We start from the raw sequence: 19439 nt of genomic DNA on the forward strand, positions 1-19439 counted from the left end.
ACAAGGTGATACTAAGCAATAAAAGACTCATTCGAGCTTAGGAAGATAAGGGTAAATTTCAAAGTAAGAACAAAGAAAGTTATCAAACCTACTCAACAAAATACAGAAGAAAAACATAAAGTCCAGTAAACACAAAATCTATAAAAACAAAAGAAATGGAAAAAAAATTCAAAACTTAAAGAAAATGTTCTACATTCTACTTTAGTGAGTAGCATCTGGGGTCTTAAAAGCCTGTGAGCGGCTATCTAAGATACTTTACTGGTCTCACACCATCAGGAACAAGGGAGAATTAAAAAAACTAAAGGTACAAAGGAAAAATTAGTCTGAAGGACTAATGGACCGCAACTACCATGGCTTCTACCAGACTGAGTCTGGCATGATTAGATGTTGCCTGGCTACCACCACTGACTGTTCTGACAGGGATCATAATAAACAGTCCCGGACAGAGCTGGAGAAAAATATGTAACAAATTTCTAACTCACAAAAAAAGACCAGACTTACTGGCCTGACAGAGACTGGAGAAATCCCAAGAGTATGGCTCCTGGACACTCTTTTAGCTCAGTAATGAAGTCACTCCTGAGGTTCACCCTTCAGCCAAAGATTAGACAGGCCCATAAAATAAAACAAGACTGAAGAGGCACAGCAGCCCAGGGGCAAGAACTAGAAGGCAAGAGGGGACAGGAAAGTTGGTAAAAGGGAACCCAAGGTCGAGAAGGAAGAGTGTTGATATGTCATGGAGCTGTTAACCAGTGTCATAAAACAGTATGTGTACTACTGAATGAGAAGCTAGTTTGTTCCATAAACCTTAATCTAAAGTTCAACAATAAAAAAAAATTTACAAACAAAAGGAATCAGCACAGGAGAGTAAGAGAAAAAAAGAAAACTGCAGCACCACAAAATGACAGCAATAAACTCACACCTATTAATAATTACACTAAACATAAATGGCCTAAATGCATCCATAAACAGACAGAGTGACAGAATGGATTAAAAAAAATAGGATCCATCAATATGCTGTCTACAAGACACATACCTTAGAAACAAAGACGTAAAATTATTAAAAATCAAAGGATGAGACAAAATATATCAAGCAGCTACCAAAAAAGAGCAGGGGTGGCCACACTAGTCTCAGATAAAATAGACTTTAAAACAAAATTCACCATAAAAGACAAAGAAGGGCACTATATAATGATCAAAGGGACTATCCATCATAAAAAAAAAAAAAAAGTTTTCTTTTTTTATCCATCATGAAGATGTAACCCTAATAAATATCTACACACCCAATGATGGGGCTCCAAAATACATAAAACAAACTCTAACTGCACTGAAAACAGAAATTGACAGTTCCACAATGATGGGAGACTTCAACACACCATTCTTGGTAAAGGACAGAACATCTAGAAAAAAACTCAACAAAGATACAGAAGATCTAAAGGACACAATCAGCCAACTTGACCTCATAGACATATATAGAACACTCCACACAACAGCTGCAAAGTACATATTTTCCTCTAACACACATGGAACTTTCTCCAAATAGACCACATCTTAGGCCATGAAGCAATCCTCAACAGAATCCAAAACACTGAGGTAATACAAGGTATCTTCTCTGATCACAACACCATCAAAGTAGAAATTAACAACAGGAAGAGGAAGAAAAATAAATCAATTACTTGGAAACCAAATACCACCCTGCTTAAAAACCTCTGGGTAATAGAAGAAACCAAAGAGGGAATAAAAAAATTCCTAGAATCCAACAAAAATGAAAACACATCATACCAAAACCTTTGGGACACAGCAAAGACAGAGATGATAGGTCAATTTATAGCAATAGATGCACACCTCAAAAAAAGAAGGGACAAAATCAAAACATTAGCTACACAACTTGAAAAATGCAAAGAGAACAGCAAAAGAACCCCATAGCCACCAGAAGAAAGGAAACAATAAAGATCAGAGCATAAATAAATGAAACAGAGAATACAAAAACAGTAGAATCAATAAAACCAAAAGTTGGTTCTTTGAAAGGATCAACAAAATTGACAAAGCACTGACCAAACTGACAAAAGAAAGACAGGAGAGGGTGCAAATAACCCAAATAAGAAATGAAATGGGAGACATTACAAAAGACCCAACTGAAATAAAAAGGATCATAACAGTACTACGAAAAACTATACTCCAAAGAATTGGAAAACCTAGTGGAAGTGGACAAATTTCTAGAAGCACACTACCTACCCAAACGAACACAAAATGTTGAAAATCTGAACAGACCCATAACAGGAGAATAGGTTGAAAAGGTAAAAAAAAAAAAACTCCCAACAAAAAAAAAAGACCTGGCCCAGACGGCTTCACTCGAGAATTCTACCAAATATTCAAAGAAGAGCTTACACCAGTACTACTCAAACTATTCTAGAACACAGAAAATGAAGGGATACTTCCAAATTCTTTCCATGAAGCGAGCATAACCCTGATACCAAAACCAGGCAAAGACACCACACACACACACACACACACACACACACAAATTACATACCAATATCTCTCATGAATATAGATGCTAAAATTCTCAACAAAATTCTAGCCAATATAATTCAGCATCATATCAAAAAAATAATACACCACAACCAAGTGGGATTCATATCAGGCATACAAGAATGGTTCAACATTAGAAAATCAATCAACATAATCCACCACATAAATAAAAGAATCACATGATCATCTCAATCAATACAGAAAAGGCAATCAACAAAATCCAACACCCATTCCTGAAAGAAATTCTCAATAACATAGGTATAGAAGAGAAATTCCTCAACATAAAGGGCATCTATGCAAAACACACCACCAATATCATTCTTACCAGAGAGAGGCTGAAAATATACCCCCTGAGAACAGGAACAATGCAAGGATGGCCTTTTTAACATTCCTATTTAACATTGTGCTAGAAGTCCTGGCTAGAGCAATAAGGTAAGAAAAGGAAATAAAGGGCATCCAAATTGGTAATGAAGAAGTCAAACTGTCCCTATTTGCTGATGATATGATACTAAACATAGGAAACCCAAAGGACTCCATGAGAAAACTACTGGAACTAATAGAAAGATTCAGCAGAGTAGCAAGATACAAGATAAACATACAAAGATCAGTTGGATTCTGATACACTAATAAAGAGAATGATGAAAAGGAAATCAGAAAAACAATACTATTTATAATAACCCCTAAAAAAATAAAACACCCACTGCCGTTGAGTCAATTCCGACTCATAGCAACCCTATAGGACAGAGTAGAACTGCCCCATAGAGTTTCCAAGGAGCACCTGGCAGATGTGAACTGCCAGCCTCTTGGTTAGCAGCCATAGCACTTAACCACTACACCAGCAGGGTTTCCAAAATACTTAGGAATAAATCTAACCAGGGATGTAAAAGACCTATACAAAGAAAACTACAAAACACTACTGCAAGAAACAAAAAGAGATATGCATAAATAGAAAAACATACTATACTTATGAATGGGTAGACTCAACGTTGTGAAAATGTCAATTCTACCCAAAGCAATCTACAAATACAATGCATTCCTAATCCAAATACCAACACCATTCTTTAAAGAGATGGAAAAACTAATCATTAACTTTATATGAAAAGGGAAGAGGCCCCAGATAAGTAAAGCACTATCGAAAAAGAATAAAGTAGGAGGACTCTCATTACCTGATCTCAGAACCTACTATACAGCTATGGTAGTCAAAACAGCCTGGTACTGGTACAACAACGGATACATTGACCAATGGAACAGAATTGAGAACCCAGATGTAAATCCATCCACCTATGGTCACCTAACCTTCGACAAGGGCCTAAATTCCATTAGATGGGGAAAAGATACTTTTTTAACAAATGGCCCTGGCAAAACTGGATGTCCACCTGCAAGAAAATGAAACAGGACCCATACCTCATACCATATACAAAAACTAACTCAAAATGAATGAAAGACATAAATTTATACGTCTTTATGTCTAAATATGTTTATACGCCAAATATAAAACCAAAAACTATAAAGATCAGAGAAGAAAAAATGGGATCAATGCTAGAGACCCTAATACATGACAGTAACAGGTATAAACCATAAGTAACAAAACACAAACTCCAGAAGATAAGCTAGATATCTGGGATCTTCTAAAAATTAAACACTTATGCTCATCAAAAAATTTCACCAAAAGAGTAAAATGAGAACCTACAGACTGGGAAAAAAAATTTTGGTTATGACAAACCCAACAAAGGTCTAATCTCTAAAATCTACAGGAAAATCCAACACCTCTACAACAAAAAGACAAATAATCCAATTAAAAATTGGGCAAAGGTAATGAACAGACCCTTCACCAAAGAAGACATCCAGGCAGCTAACAGACACATGAGGAAATGCTCACCTTCACCAGCCATTAGAGAAATGCAAATCAAAGCCACAATGAGATACCATCTCACCCCAGCATTACTGACGCGAATCAAAAAAACAGAAAATAACAAATGTTGGAGAGGCTGGGGGGAGATTGGAACTCTTATGCACGGCTGGTGGGAATGCAAAATGATATAACCATTTTGGAAAATGATATGGTGCTTCCTTTGAAAGCCAGAAATAGAAGTATCATACTATCTTGCAGTCCCACACCTAGGAATACATACTAGAGATAAAAGAGCCGTCACATGAGCACACCCATGTTTATTGCAGCATTGTTCACAATAGCAAAAAGATGGAAACAACCTAGATGCCCATCAACAGATGAATGGATAAACAAACTATGGTACGTACATACAATGGGGTACTACACAACGATAAAGAACAATGATGAATCTGCAAAGCATCTCACAGCATGGATGAATCTGGAGGGCATTATGCTGAATGAAATAAGTCAGTCACTAAAAGACAAGTATTGTCTGAGACCACTCTACTATAAAAATTCATGAAAAGATTTACACACAAAAAGAAACATTCTTTGATGTTTACGATAGAAGGGAGGGGTGGGGGTGGAAAAACACTAAATAGACAATAGATAAGTGGTAACTTTGGTGAAGGGTAAAACAGTACACAATACTGGGAAAGCCAGCACAACTTGTCCAAGGCAAGGTCATAGAAGCTCCACAGACGCATCCAAACTCCCTGAGGGAGCGAATTACTGGGCTGAGGGGTGTGGGGACCACGGTCTTGGGGAACGTCTAGCTCAACTGGTGTAACAGTTTATAAAGAAAATCTTCTACATTCTACTTTGGTGAGCAGTGTCTGGGGCCTTAAAAGCTTGTGAGTGGCCATCTAAGATACTCCACTGGTCTCACCCCTCTGGAGCAAGGGAGAATGAAGAAAACCAAAGACACAAGGGAAAGATTAGTCCAAAGGACTGACGGACCACAACTACCACAGCCTTCACCAGACTGCGTCCAGCACAACTACATGGTGCCCAGCTACCACCACTGACTGCTCTGACAAGGATCACAACAGAGAGTCCCAGTCAGAGCTGGAAAAAAATGTAGAACGAATTTCTAACTCACCAAAAAAACCAGACTTACTTGCCTGACAGAGACTGAAGAAACCCCAAGACTATGGCCCCCAGACACATTTTTAGCTCAGTAATGAAGTCACTTCTGAGGTTCACCCTTCAGGCAAAGATGAGACAGGCCCATAAAATAAAATGAGACTAAAGGGGTACACCAGCCCTGGGTCAAGTTCTAGAAGGCAGGAGAGAACAGGAAAGCTGGTAATAGGGAATCCAAGGTTGAGAAAGGAGAGTGTTGACATGTCGTGGGGTTGGTAATCAATGTCACAAAACAATGTGTGTACTAATTGTTTGATGAGAAGCTGGTTTGTTCTGTAAACCTTCATCTAAAGTAGAAAAAAAAAAAGTATAGAGGTCAAAACCACAGTAAGGTATTATTTCACATTCACCAAGACAGCAATGATGAAAAAAGAAGAAAAAAAAGAGGAAACAACAGGTGTTGGTGAGAACGTGGAGAAATTGGAACGATGGTCTATTGCTGGCAGGAATGCAAAATGATACAGCTGCTGTGGAAAACAGTCCGTTCCTCAAAAAAGAAAACAATAGAATTACTATATGATCCAGCAATTCTACTCCTAAGTATATACTTAAAAGAATTGAAAGCAGGAATGCCAACAGATACTTGGATATCGATGTTCACAATAGCCAAAAGGTGGAAACAGCCAAAATGCCCATCAAGAGAGGAATGGATAAACAAAATGTGGTACCTCCATACAATGGAATATTACTCAGCCAAGAAGAGAAATGAAGTCCTGATGCATGCTTTAATATGGATGAACCTTGAAAACATTTATGCTGGGTGAAATAAGTCAGTCACAAAAGGACAGATATTATGGGATCCCACTTATAAGAAATATCCAGAATAGGTAAGAGTACAGATATCAAAGTTTATTAGTGGCTACAAGGGGCAGGAGGGAGGCAGGGGGAAAGGAGATTTAGTGCTTAGAGGGCACTGAGCTTCTGTTAAGAGTGACGAAAAAAATTGGAAACAGATAATGGTGATGGTTGGTGGACATGATAAACATAACTAATATCACTAAACTGTACATGTGATGAATGTTGAAATGGCAAATGCTTTGTTATATACAAATATTTACCAGATTTTTTTTTTTTTAAAGGAGAAACTGAAAACAAAAAAATAGCCTAGGGTAAGAGGATAGGAACAAACAATAGAGGTAGGTGAAATTAGGACAGGAATTGGGGTGTCTTGAGGCAGCAATGGCAGGCTACTGGGACACAGTGGCTCTGTGGTCTTTGTCCCTCATGCGTTTGGGAGACGAAGCACTGGTGCCCCTCTACTCTGATATTTTCCAGTCTCCCAGAGGAATTTTCAACCTTCTTCCACATAGGGGAAATCCTTTTTCCACATAGGGGAAATCCTGAGTAGGGGCTCAGTAAATATCTTCCTGGATCAATGCACAGGGAGTCTTACGTTGATTCGTTAGTTCAACACGTTTTATTCAATAAGCCCAGTGATAATTTTTAAATGTCTACAAATTCTTTGATAGTCCTCTCTTCAAAAGGTGGAGTCTAATTTCCCTCCCCTTAAGTATGACCTGTATCTAGTGGCTTGTTTTTCTAAAGAATACAATGTGTCCAATGTGCCTGAAAATATGATCCACCTGAGATCAGAGCATAAAAGGGATAGCAGTTTCCTCCTTGCTCTTTCTCTTGAGTCACCCTTTCTTGGGGAGGAATCAGCTGCCGTGTTGTAAGGACACTCACGTAGACATATGCAGAGGACCACGTGGCAGGGGCACTGTGGTTCAGTGGTAGAATTCTCACCTTCCATGCCAGAGACCCAGGCTCGATTCCCCACCCCTGAGAGTATCTCCCTGAGATACCCTTTGAACTTGGAACTGAAACCACTCCTGGTGGTCACATTTCATCCAAATACTAGATTGACTTATAAAATAAACAATATCACCCATGAGCACTGTGCTCCCTTAAATAATCAACTGTGTGAGACCAAAGGTCAACATTTACCCTAAAACAAAGAAGAGAAACTAAGGAGGGGCAGGGAAGCTAGATTAATGGAAACAGAATGGAAATAATGAAAATGTTGACACATTGTAGAAAATGTCACAGAAGAATTTGTATAAAAATTGGCAGCCCTGCATTTGTGAAGGTGCTTGGGAACCAGCCTGCCTGAGTTTGAAATCAGTTAAGAATCCTGCCCTCATTACCTAATGTACCCAAGTCTCCATTCCCGCCTCTATGAAATAAGGATGATGATAGAACTCAACACAAAAGGCTGCATGAGGCTAAAATGAAATTATTTAGCACAGTGCAAGAGCTCGAGGAAATGTTTTTTGTTATTATTAATAGTAACACCCTACTATGAATATTATGCCAACAACCACCTGTCAGTTAGTCCTACTGTGGTTGCTTGCATGTTGCTATATACTAGAAGCTATGACACGAATATTTCAAATACCAGCAGGGTCATCCAGGGTGGACAAGTTTCACTGGAGGTTCCAGACTAAGATAGACTAGGAAGAAAGGCCCGGTGATCTACTTCCAAAAAATTAGTCAATTAAAACCTAATGGGTCGCAACAAAATATTGTCTAATTCACATGCTTTGGACATGTCATCAGGAGGGATCAATCTCTAGGAGAGGACATCACATTTGGTGAAGTAGAGGGCCAGAGAGGGTAAGGGAGACCTTCAGTGGGATGGACTGGCACAACAGACACAATGATGGACTCAAACATGCTGGTGATCATGAGGATGATGTAGGGCAGGGCAATGTTTTGTTCTGTTGTAGAGTTGCCATGAGCAGTAATCAGCTCGATGGCAGCTATCTATCTACGAGTATCGTGAAGAATATTACTACTAGTTCCAGATATCATCAGAAATCTTTCTGTTTTCATTGCTGATTTATGTGTATATGGATCTTTCTTAACCTTCCCCATCACCACCTGCACCTCTACCACCCCTGCCCTGCCCACGACACAGTTCTTCGAGAGCAGGAACTAAGTCTCATTATTCACATTGCACACCCAGTGTCCAATGCAGTACCTGGCACATGGCAGTAAGTAAATAATGCTTGTGGAGTAAGTTAATAAATTCCAAGGGCAATTACCAAAATGTGCTTCTTAAAAAAAAATTTTTTTTTTTCCTTCTTAGGGCAGAGAAATGTTGCTTGCAGGAATGGAGAAGGTCATCTGTTAGGGGCCACGGGAAGGTTGGTAAGTCTGAAGAGGAAGAGACTTGAGGCTTGCCCTGTGTTCAAGGCTGAGAGGTATGGGGACCCACTCTTAGATGAAGTCCTGCCAGATCATGAGCAAAGCAGCAGAGCGACCTGCCTGCACGGCGAGAAGCGATAAGCCCAGAGTGGGGTTCTGTTGTTTTTTTGCCCTTGCAGGAGAGCTCCCTTTACTGCTTGCAGAATGAGGCGGCAGTTGAAGACTAAGGCATATCTCTTGGTAAATGCTGAGGGCTACAAATTTCTATCACATCACTGAGCAGGAGGCAGAACTGGCTTCCTGATCCTGGTTCTGGTGACTGGTGATGATCTGGGGACACCAAAAACAAACCAGCCCCAAGCATAATATAGCAAAACCCAACAAATTACATGACATTTCAGACCCAGCAGGAGACAAAACACAGACCCTCAAAGAGGAAGTGATGTATTCGGCCTAGCCAAACAATGAAGTCAACACTTTGAAGGTGGAGAGAAAATCAAGTACAAAGGGACAGCTTAAATTCCTTCAGGGACCACGCAGGTTTGGTCTTCACAGGCTGCAGCCAGCAGCCTCCCCTGCCTTCCCTCTCAGACCTCTGACCCCCGTGGCAGACATGTACATGCTGCCCAGTAGCTGGGCTCAGGAATGGGCAAGGGAAATGAAATTCTCCTCCACTGAAAACAAAACCTGGTGCAAATGACATAACTTGATGTCCCTGTGGAAAAGCATAAAAGGAGAGGAGAGAGGATGTCACGAAGTGGCTAGTGGAAAGATGACCCCTGAGACCTTGAATGTCATTTATTCAGCCGGTGCTTCAGTGCTTCACCTGGAGTTGACTATAAAGATATAATCTTCCTGGTAATGATGCTTTGCAATGGACCTCTTAATCCCAGTTATCTCAAAGATACATAAACATTAATTAGGTGTTCCTAAAGCCTCTAGGGGAATTCCATTGCCATCCTTCATTTAACCGAGAAACTGAGGTACAAAGAACTGAAGGAAATTGTCTAAGGGATTACAGGGTGAGTCAGCGACCCCACCAGGAAGCCCAGGCTCCCCACTTCCTGGTTTCCTCGATAAATGTTAGAGTGCATTCCCTTCCTCCTGGAGAGGCTCTGTCCCCGAAATCCTCCAGGAGGAGAGAAGACTCAGAGACGTAGGTCATTCTGGGGTGGGGCCAGGTACCTGACAGCACGCACGCTGGTCAGTAGAGACCCTGAAGTTGCTTCCAAATGGGGGTTTCCCCGTGTTTCACCAGCCTTACTCAGCCTGGAAAATCACCGTATCCTCACGCCCAGTCTTCCTGCCCGTTAAATGAATGCCCTCCCCGCTCGCACATTCTTTATAAAGCAGCAGGCGCACAAATTAGCAGCGCGCTTTGTCCCGGAACTCCAGAACTGCGCGCCCGTGTGTGCCCTGCATTGTAAAATGCTGGCACGTGCTGCCGAAAAGAACTTGCCCCTGCTTAACGGTCACGAGAAAGTTTGTTTGGCGATCTGTCCCTCCAGAGGAAAAAAGGAGAAGAAAGAAAAGAAAAGGCTGTGAGCCGTTTTACTGCTTCCAAAGCCGAGTGGAAGTTTCACCAGCTTCAAGGAAAGCACACACAAACCAAACCCCCAACTGTTTGAGGACTTTACAGTTTTTGATGCATGGAGCAAAGGGCAACGGCGATTATTCTGGAGGTTATGTCATAGATGGTGTAACATTGCATACTGGCCGCTGGGAGCTTATCAGCCATGCGCGCCTGTACTATTTTGAGACCCATCTGAGCTTGCTACCTGGGACATGTGTAGTGTTAACAAATCAACGCACAGCAGCAGAAGTTTAACCCAGTCAGGAACAACCAGCCAGAGCAAACTGTCTCTCCGCAGCTGAGTTCCTGATGGGAAGTCCTGCTTTTTCTTTAACGTGAAATTCAGAAGCACCCTGTAGACTCTGCCACGATAACCCAAATAAACCAACTAGGGAAAACACACCCATACCTTTTTACTTGGCTTTCTTTGTTATTCAGACAAGAGGACAAACAGTATTAAAAAGCGGAGCTCTTTGGAAAAGGCAAGGCTGAGAGCCGGCATCCCTAGCGGGCCCTACGGGCCTCAGACATGCAAAGGCACCGTTGTCCTAGTCTTACCGGGACCCTGGTTTCTCTCTCCCAACATTGGCCGGCAGGCAATTCTCAGGGCCCAACTTCATGTTGTAGTTTTTAGCTACTTCCACAAAGTATGCAGCCTCTCTGACAGAGTGCGGCTCAGCTGATCCAAGAGGCAGGACTCTGGTGTTCCTACTGCCCCCGCTTCAAACCAGCCTTCGGAGAGAAATGCATCCCCCTCAAGCCTTGCCCAGAGGCCAGCTGGAGGGTTTGCTACCAAGCACATCATCATATTTCCCTGCGGGGACTGCCACCCAACTTCCTCAGACCCCAAAACCACTGTTTCTGGCTTTGCTGAGACACCGCCCCTTCCTCCCAACTCCCGAATATATGTGGTTTTCTTCTTATTTCTGTACCAAGCGAGTGGTGACGATTTACGCAGTGCATGGGAGATATTATGCAATATCAGACTAGCCCACAACCTACATTTGGTTTTTATTTTCCTAAAAAGAGAGGGAAGGGTTTATTTTTGGCAGAGGATCCTATTGGCTTTAAAGTATGGACGATTAGAAAGGCTTAATCTCCATCCATCTCGAAATGAGAGGTATAATTAGGACAATGAGCAGTTAAAGTCTTCAACTGATCTTAAAATGGTTTGGGGCCCTGCAAAGGGTATGAGAGGTGAGGGGGACTTCAGCAAGAAAGTACTCCAGAGGGACTGAGAAGTCAAACCAAGAAGATGCCCTCCCCCCTTTATTTTTAAATTGTGCTTTAGGTGAAAGTTTACAGCTCATGTTAACTTCTCATACAAAAATTTATACACATATTGTTATGTGACCCTAGTTGCAATCCCTGTAATGTGACAGCACACTCACCCTTTCCACCCTGGGTTTCCCGCGACCGTCCAACCAGCTCCTGTCCCTTTCTGCCTTCCTATTCTGCCTCTGGACAGCAGCCACCCATTTGGTATCACATATCTGCTTGAACTAAGAAGCGCACTCTTCATGAGTATTATTTTGTTTTATAGCCCAGTCTAACCTTTATCTGAAGAGTGGGCTTCGCAAATGGTTTTGGTTCTGGGTTAACAAAGCATCCAGGGGCCATGCCTTCGAAGGTTCCTCCAGTCTCGGTCAGACCATTAAGTCTAGTCTTCTTATGTGACTTTGAATTCTGCACCCCACTTTTCTACTGCTCCATCAGGGACTCTCTGTTGTGTTCCCTGTCAGGGCAGTCACTGGTGGTAGCTGGGCACCATCTAGTTCTTCTGGTCTCTGCTTTATGTGGCCCTTTCTGTCTCTTGGGCTCATATTTTCCTTGTGTCTTTGGTGGTCTTCATTTTCCTTTGCTCCAGGTGGGTTGGGACCAATTGATGCATCTCACCTGGCCACTTTGCAAACTTTTAAGACCTCAGATGACACTCACCAAAGTGGGATGCAGAACATTTTCTTAATAAACTTTGTTATGCCAATTGACCTAGATGTCACCTGAAACTGTGGTCCCCAAACCCTAGGCCCTGTTACTCTGTCCCTCAAAGTGTTTGGTTATATTCAGGAAACTTCTTAGCTTTTGGTTTAGTCCAGTTGTGCTGACTTCCCCTGTATTGTGTGTTGTCCTTCCCTTCACCTAATTCTTGTTTTTTTTATCTAGTTAGCGAATTCCCCTCTCCCTCTCTCCTCACCCTCACAACCATCAAAGAATTTTTTTTCTGTGTTTAAACCTTTTCTTGAGTTCTTATAATAGTGGTCTCATACAATATTTGTCCTTTTGTGATTGACTAATTTCACTCAGCATAATGCCTTCTAGGCTCATCCATGTTATGACATGTTTCAAGGATTCATCATTATTCTTTATTGTTGTGTAGTATTCCATTGTGTGAATATACTATAATTTGTTTATCCATTCGTCTATTGATGGGCACCTTGGTTGTTTCTATCTTTTTGCTATTTTGAAGAGTGCTGGAAAGAACATGGATGTGCAAATATCTATTCATGTGAGGGCTCCAAAGAGTGGGATTGCTGGATCGTATGGTAGTTGTATTTCTAGCTTTTTAAGGAAGCACCAAATCAATTTCCAAAGTGGTTGTACCATTTTCCATTCCCACCAGCAGTGCATGAGTGTTCCAGTCTCTCCACAATCTCTCCAACACTTATTATTTTGTGTTTTTTGGATTAATGCTAGCCTTGTTGGGATGAGGTGGTATTTCATGGTAGTTTTGATTTGCATTCCTCAAATGGCTAATGATCGTAAGCATTTCTTCATTTTTTAACTGCCTGAATGTCTTCTTTGGTGAAGTACCTGTTCAGATCCTTTGCCCATTTTTAATTGGGTTATTGGTCTTTTTGTTGTTCAGGTTATGCAGAATCTTATAGATTTTAGAGGTTAGACCATGATTGCATATGTCATAGCCAAAATTTTTTTCCCAGTCTGTAGGTTGTGTTTTTACTCTTTTGGTGAAGTATTTTGATAAGCATAAGCGTTCGATTTTTAGGAGCTCCCAGTTATCTAGTTTCTCCTCTGGTATTTCTACATTGTTAGTTATGGTTTGTATTCTGTTTATGCTATGTATTAGGGCTCCTAGCATTGTCTCTATTTTTTCTTCCATGATCTTTATTGTTTTAGATTTTATATTTAGGTCTTTGATCCATTTTGAGTTAGTTTTTCTACATGGTGTGAGGTATGGGTCTTGTTTCATTTTTTTGCAAATGGATATCCAGTTATGCCAGCATCATTTGTTAAAAGGACTGTCATTTCCCCATTTAACAGACTTTGGATGCCCCATTTTTTGAGCCACCATCTGTGTCGAATCACAGGGTCTTTCAGTTTCCACATGTCATTTATTGGCTTACTAACTATTGTGTGCAATATCCTCTTAATTAACTTCTACTCAATTAATAAATAAATAATCCTCTTGTGTTCTACAGCAAAGTTAGGAACACATTTATCTCAAATATGATTTTCCTCTTCTTTGAGGTAGACCTAAGTAACTATTTCCAAGTCACCCGCTTTTTGAGGACTATTTCTAGAAGTGAAAGCTAGAGAGGCCAGAATAATTAGGTTAAGTCACAACTAGCCCAGTGCCATCTGTGCATAGAATATGTGGATGATGGCTAAGCCACTTACTAACCTACTATTGTCTTGGAAGCGATGAAGGAAGAGTGACTAACGATGGATGTCCCAAGGAAACAACTGCCATTATTTTGGTTTATAGCACTTTTTTCTTTTCCAATGACGAAAATAGGCTGGTGCCAAAAGCATAGACCTAAGAGCTAAGAGGAGACCCCACATAAGTGCAAACTCCTCTCTGAGCAGGCATGAGTCGTCTGCACTGGTTAAAGGCTTTAGAGTCACAGACCTGGGTTCAAATCCCAATTCTATCACTTATTGGCTGTATGACATTAGATAAGCTACTTAACCTCTTTAGGTTTCAAAATCCTCATCTGTAAAATGGAATAATAATGGTATTTGTCTCATTGGGTTGTTGTAAAGATTAACATAACCTGCCAAGCACAGAGTAAGTGACAAATGAAGGTTTGTTAATAAACAAGAATTCCACAAACTAATCCCACCTCCAATTAGGACCTGGAAGCTCAGCCCAGTTCAGCAATGATGCCATCTGCTTGCTTGTTTGCTGTAATAATCCAAGACTAAAGTCCCTAAGAGAAAAAAAAAAAAAAAGATACCCTGCTCATGGGAAAAGGTATAATGAGCAAGTGGAGAGGTTTAGACAATAAAAATCCACTCTGTGATAACAGCATTCTGAGACATTCTCAATAACATTTGGGTTTCCGACAAGGACCACCCAATTTATAAGTTTCCATTACTGTAAAAAGCTCCAACAGAGATCTATACTGTGGGTAATTCAGGTCTGATAGTATGTCTAGATTGTGAAAACTTTTCTTGGCTTGAGGCACTAAAGTGGGTATATTAGGTAAGTATAGAGACGTGGCAAAGAAGGTATGCCTAGAACTTCCAGCTCTGACAGCCAAATAATAAAACAAATCTGATGAATGTGTAGAGTTATCCCTGGTACCATTTAATCTTTTATGTCATATATCAAACAGTAAGACCAAAAATATTATGACATGTAATACAGAATGAGGCTATACATAAAGAGAGGTTTACCAAATTGATGAAGAAAAGCCTCACCTGAAGTGTTGGTTCCCCTTTGCTTGCCCTCCCGCCCATTTACAACAGTACTTTCAGTATTCATTGATTTACATAATACATAAGAAGAAAGTGAAAATGTAAATTTAAAAAGGCGTTTAAATAAATTTGTGGTTTATTAATTAATGCCAAGCATACATTTGGACAGAGTACATTTATATGCCAATCACGTTATTATACAGTTTGCACAAAGTGCTTGACGCACATAAAGCATTACCGAGCCTTTGCAGTCCCTGAAGAGAACACTGACTTAGAGCAGAAACGTGATGCAAAACATGAAGGATGCTTAAAGCATCCTTAAAGTGTTTTCTGTAATTGAAATACGGTGAGATAAAATGTTGTTGTTGTTCAGTGTTGTCAAGTAGGCCCCAACTCATGGATACCCCATGCACCAAAGAACAAAACCCCCATGAATGGCTGCAGATCAGACTGTTGTGATCCACAGAGTTTTCACTGGCTGATTTCTGGAAGTAGATAGCTAGGCTTTTCTTCCTAGCACATCTTAGTCTGGAAGCCCCGCTGAAACCTGTTCAGTATCACAGTACCAGACAAGCCTCCACTGACAGATGAGTGGGAGCTGTCCATGAGATACACTGGCAGTAAATCAAACCCAGGTCTCCTGCATGGAAAGCGAGAGTTCTACCACTGAACCACCACTGCCCCGTGAGATAAAAATACTTTCCATTAAACATCTGAGCACATGAAGTTAGTCTCATCTTGAAATTAATTTCATTTCTATGTGCTTGGAAATCTCACCATGTTACAGTTTTTCAGCTCACCACAAAACAATAAGTATTGTCATTATAATGTCAGTGATCTTGGGTATAACCTCAGTGTTGTCTATGCCTTTAATTAACCACATTCATTGTGTTGTCTTGGTGACATTGTGATGGTTTCCAGATGCAGGTATATTTTATATGAATACTGTAGAAAGGGGGAAAAACCCAAAGTCACTCAAAATAGAATCAGAACCATAGCTACCACATGTGTTTTAAATATATTACACATACAATTAAGAATACAGTATTGTAAACCGGTTCTATATAAAAACAGTAACACGCCAATTCTTTTTAGCCACAAAGTGGCCCTAATAATACTATAGATTCTGTGATGATGTGCCTTTGGGATTGACTTAATACTCCATAGGAAGAATTTTAGCTGGCTGAATAAATAAGAGCACTCCCTTTCTATGTAACTAACATGAAGAGAAAAAAAATCCTCTTGTAAGGGAGAAGCAGCTCAGCATGGGCCTGGCCTTCAATATTCCTGGAAATTCTGTGGACTTTTACTACCATATATAAGTGCTAAGGAAATTTAATTCTCAAACAGGGCTTCAAGCATTATTCTGCAGGGAACACAACTGAAATCCTGTGCCTTCAACTCCAGACCTAAACTAATTAGGAGAGTGGGGAAAGATCTGTGTTGATGTGAATACAGTTATGTAAACTACAAGACGCTTGTTGTTGATAGTTGCCTTCAAGTTCGCTCTGACTCAAGGCAACCCCTTGTACAACAGAATGAAACACTGCCTGGTCCTGTGTCACCCTCAGGATTGCTGGTATGTTCGAGTCCATTGTTGCAATTATTGTGTCAATCCGTCTCACTGAGGGTCTTTCGTTTTCACTGACCCTCTATTTTACCAAACATGATGTCCTTTTCTAGTGACTATTCTCTCCTGGTGACGTGCCCAAAGTAAGCAAGTGAAAGTCTTGCCATCTTCTAAGGAACATTCTGAATGAAAATTAAAAAATTTCTAGAATCAAATGAGAAAGATAACACAACAAAAGCAGTGCTCAGAAATCAATTCATAGCAACAACGCACACATCAAAAGAGAAGAGCTAAAATCAATACCTTCGCCCTACAAATCTAACAAACAGAAAAGAGCAGCAAAACAAGTCCATAGTCACCAGAAGAAAGGAAATAATAAATATCAGAACAGAAATAAATGAAACAGAAAAACAGTAGAAAGAATCAACAAGATTAGAAGTTGGTTCTTTAAAAGAATCAATAAAATCAACAAACCACTAGCCAAATTGACAAAGGAAAAGAGAAGATACAAATAACACAAATAAGAAATGCGATGTGTGCTATTATAACAGAATCAACTGAAATTAAAAGGATCATAACAATACTATGAAGAACTGTACTTTGACAAATTTGAAAACCTAGAAGAAATTGACAAATGTCTAGAAACACATTACCTACCTAAACTAACACAAACTGAAGTGGAAAATTTGAACAGACCCGTAAGAAAAGAAGAAATTAAAGAGGTCATAAACAAATTCCCAGCAACAAAAAAAAAAAGCCCAGGCCCAGACGACTTCCCTGGAGAACGCTACCAAACATTCAGAGAAGAGCTGACACCAGTTCTACTTAAACAATTCCATAACGTAGAAAATGATGGAATACTCCTGAATTTATTCTATGAACCCAGCATAACCCTGATACCAAAACCAGGCAAAGACAGCACTAAAAAACAAAATTATAGACCAATATCCCTTATGAATTAAGAAGCAAAAATTCTCAAGAAAATCCTAGCCAACAGAATCTAACAGCATATCAAAAAAATAATATACCACGAACAAGTGGGATTCACGCCAGGTAAGCAAGGATAGTTCAACATTAGAAAATCAATCAAAGTAATTCACCACATAAATAAAACAAAGGAAAAGAACCACATGATAATATCAATTGACATAGAAAAGGCATTTGATAAAGTCCACCACCCATTCCTGATAAAAGCTCTCAACAAAATTGGAATAGAAGGGAAATTCCTCAACATAATTAAGGGCATATATATAAAACCAACAGCCAACATTATTCTCAATGGACAGAGACTAAAAGCATTCCCCTTGAGAACGGGAACTAGACAAGGATGCCCTTTATCACCACGCTTATTTAATATTGCACTAGAAGTTCTAGCTAGAGCAATAAGGCAGGAAAAGGAAATAAAAGGCATCCAAATTGGTAAGGAAGAAATAAAATTATCCCTATTTGCAGATGCTATTGATCCTATACATAGGAAATCCCAGAGATTCTTTAAGAAAGCCACTAGAACTAATAAAAGGATTCAGAAAAGTGGCAAGGTACAAGATAATATACAAAAATCAGTTGGGTTCCTCTACACTAACAATGAGAACTCCAAAAAGGAAATCAAGAAAACAATATCATTTACAAGCCCCCCCAAAATAAAATACTTAGGAATAAATCTAACCAGGGATGTAAAAGATTTATACATGGAAAACTACAAAACACTACTGCAAGAAACCAAAAGAGACCTACACAAATGGAAAAACACACCATGTTCATGGATTGGAAGAATTAACATTATAAAAATGTCAATACTACCAAAGCAATCTACAGATACAATGCAATCCTGATCTAAATCCCAATAATATTCTTAAATGAGATGGAAAACTAATCACCAACTTTATATGGATAGGAATGAGGCCCTGGATAAGCAAACCATTGCTGAAAAAGAACAACAAAGTAGGAGGCCTCCCACTTCCCAATTTTAAAATCTACGATTCAGCCACGATAGTCAAAACAGCCTGGTACTGGTACAACAGACACCTAGACCAATGGAACAGAATTGAGAACCCAGAAATAAATCCATCCATTTATGGACGGTTGATCTTCGATTAAAGATCAAAACCCATTAAATGAGGAAGAGATACTCTCTTTAACAAATGGTGCTGGCAAAACTAAGTAACCATTTGCAGAAAAACGAAACAGGATCTCTACCTCGCACCATACACAAAAACTAACTCAAGACATATCAACGATCTAAATGTAAAATCTAAGACTATACAAGATAATGGAAGAAAAAATAGAGGTAAACCTAGTGGCACTACTTTAGAGGATAAATAGACTATCAAATGTAACTAAAAATGCAGATAGAAGACGATAAACTAGACAAGTGGCAGCTCCTAAAAATTGAATACTTACGTGCATCGAAAGACTTTGCCAATAGAGTAAAAAGAGAACCCGAAGACTGGGAAAAATTTTTTGCAATGACATATCTGATAAAGGACTAATCTCTAAAGTTATGGAAAACTTCAACAACTCAACAACAAAAAGACAAACAATCCAATTTTAAAAAAATTGGCAAAGGACATGAACAGACACTTCACCAAAAAAGACATTTAGGTGGCCAAACAAATACATGAAGAGATGCTTGTGATCATTAGCCATTAAAACCATTAAAAAAAAAAAAACAAAACATTAGAGAGGTGCAAATCAAAACTACAATGAGATACCATCTTACCCTGGTAATAACAGCAATGATTTAAAACAGAAAACAAATGCTGGTGAAGTTGTGGGGAAATCAGAACTCGTACACTGCTGGTGGGACTATAAAATGGTACAACCACTGTGGAAAATGGTATGGTGCTTCCCTAAAAAGCTAGAAATACCATATGGTCCAGCAATCCCACTCCTAGGTATATATCCTAGAGAAATAAGAGTCA

At 39.7% G+C, this 19439-nt stretch overlaps 1 long non-coding RNA gene across 2 annotated transcripts in view; it reads right to left on the reverse strand.

Annotated features, from left to right (window-relative positions):
* Window positions 1-11999, reverse strand: part of LOC111752738 (uncharacterized) — a 176092-nt gene extending 164093 nt beyond the window's left edge. For both annotated transcript variants that reach the window (XR_010321159.1, XR_010321160.1), the window contains exon 1: window positions 10848-11999. This is a non-coding gene — a long non-coding RNA (uncharacterized LOC111752738). The remainder of the gene's footprint in view (window positions 1-10847) is intronic.
* Between the last annotated feature and the right edge of the window lie 7440 nt (window positions 12000-19439).

The sequence above is a fragment of the Loxodonta africana genome, chromosome 1 (assembly GCF_030014295.1).
Source record: "Loxodonta africana isolate mLoxAfr1 chromosome 1, mLoxAfr1.hap2, whole genome shotgun sequence".
NCBI lineage: Eukaryota > Metazoa > Chordata > Mammalia > Proboscidea > Elephantidae > Loxodonta > Loxodonta africana.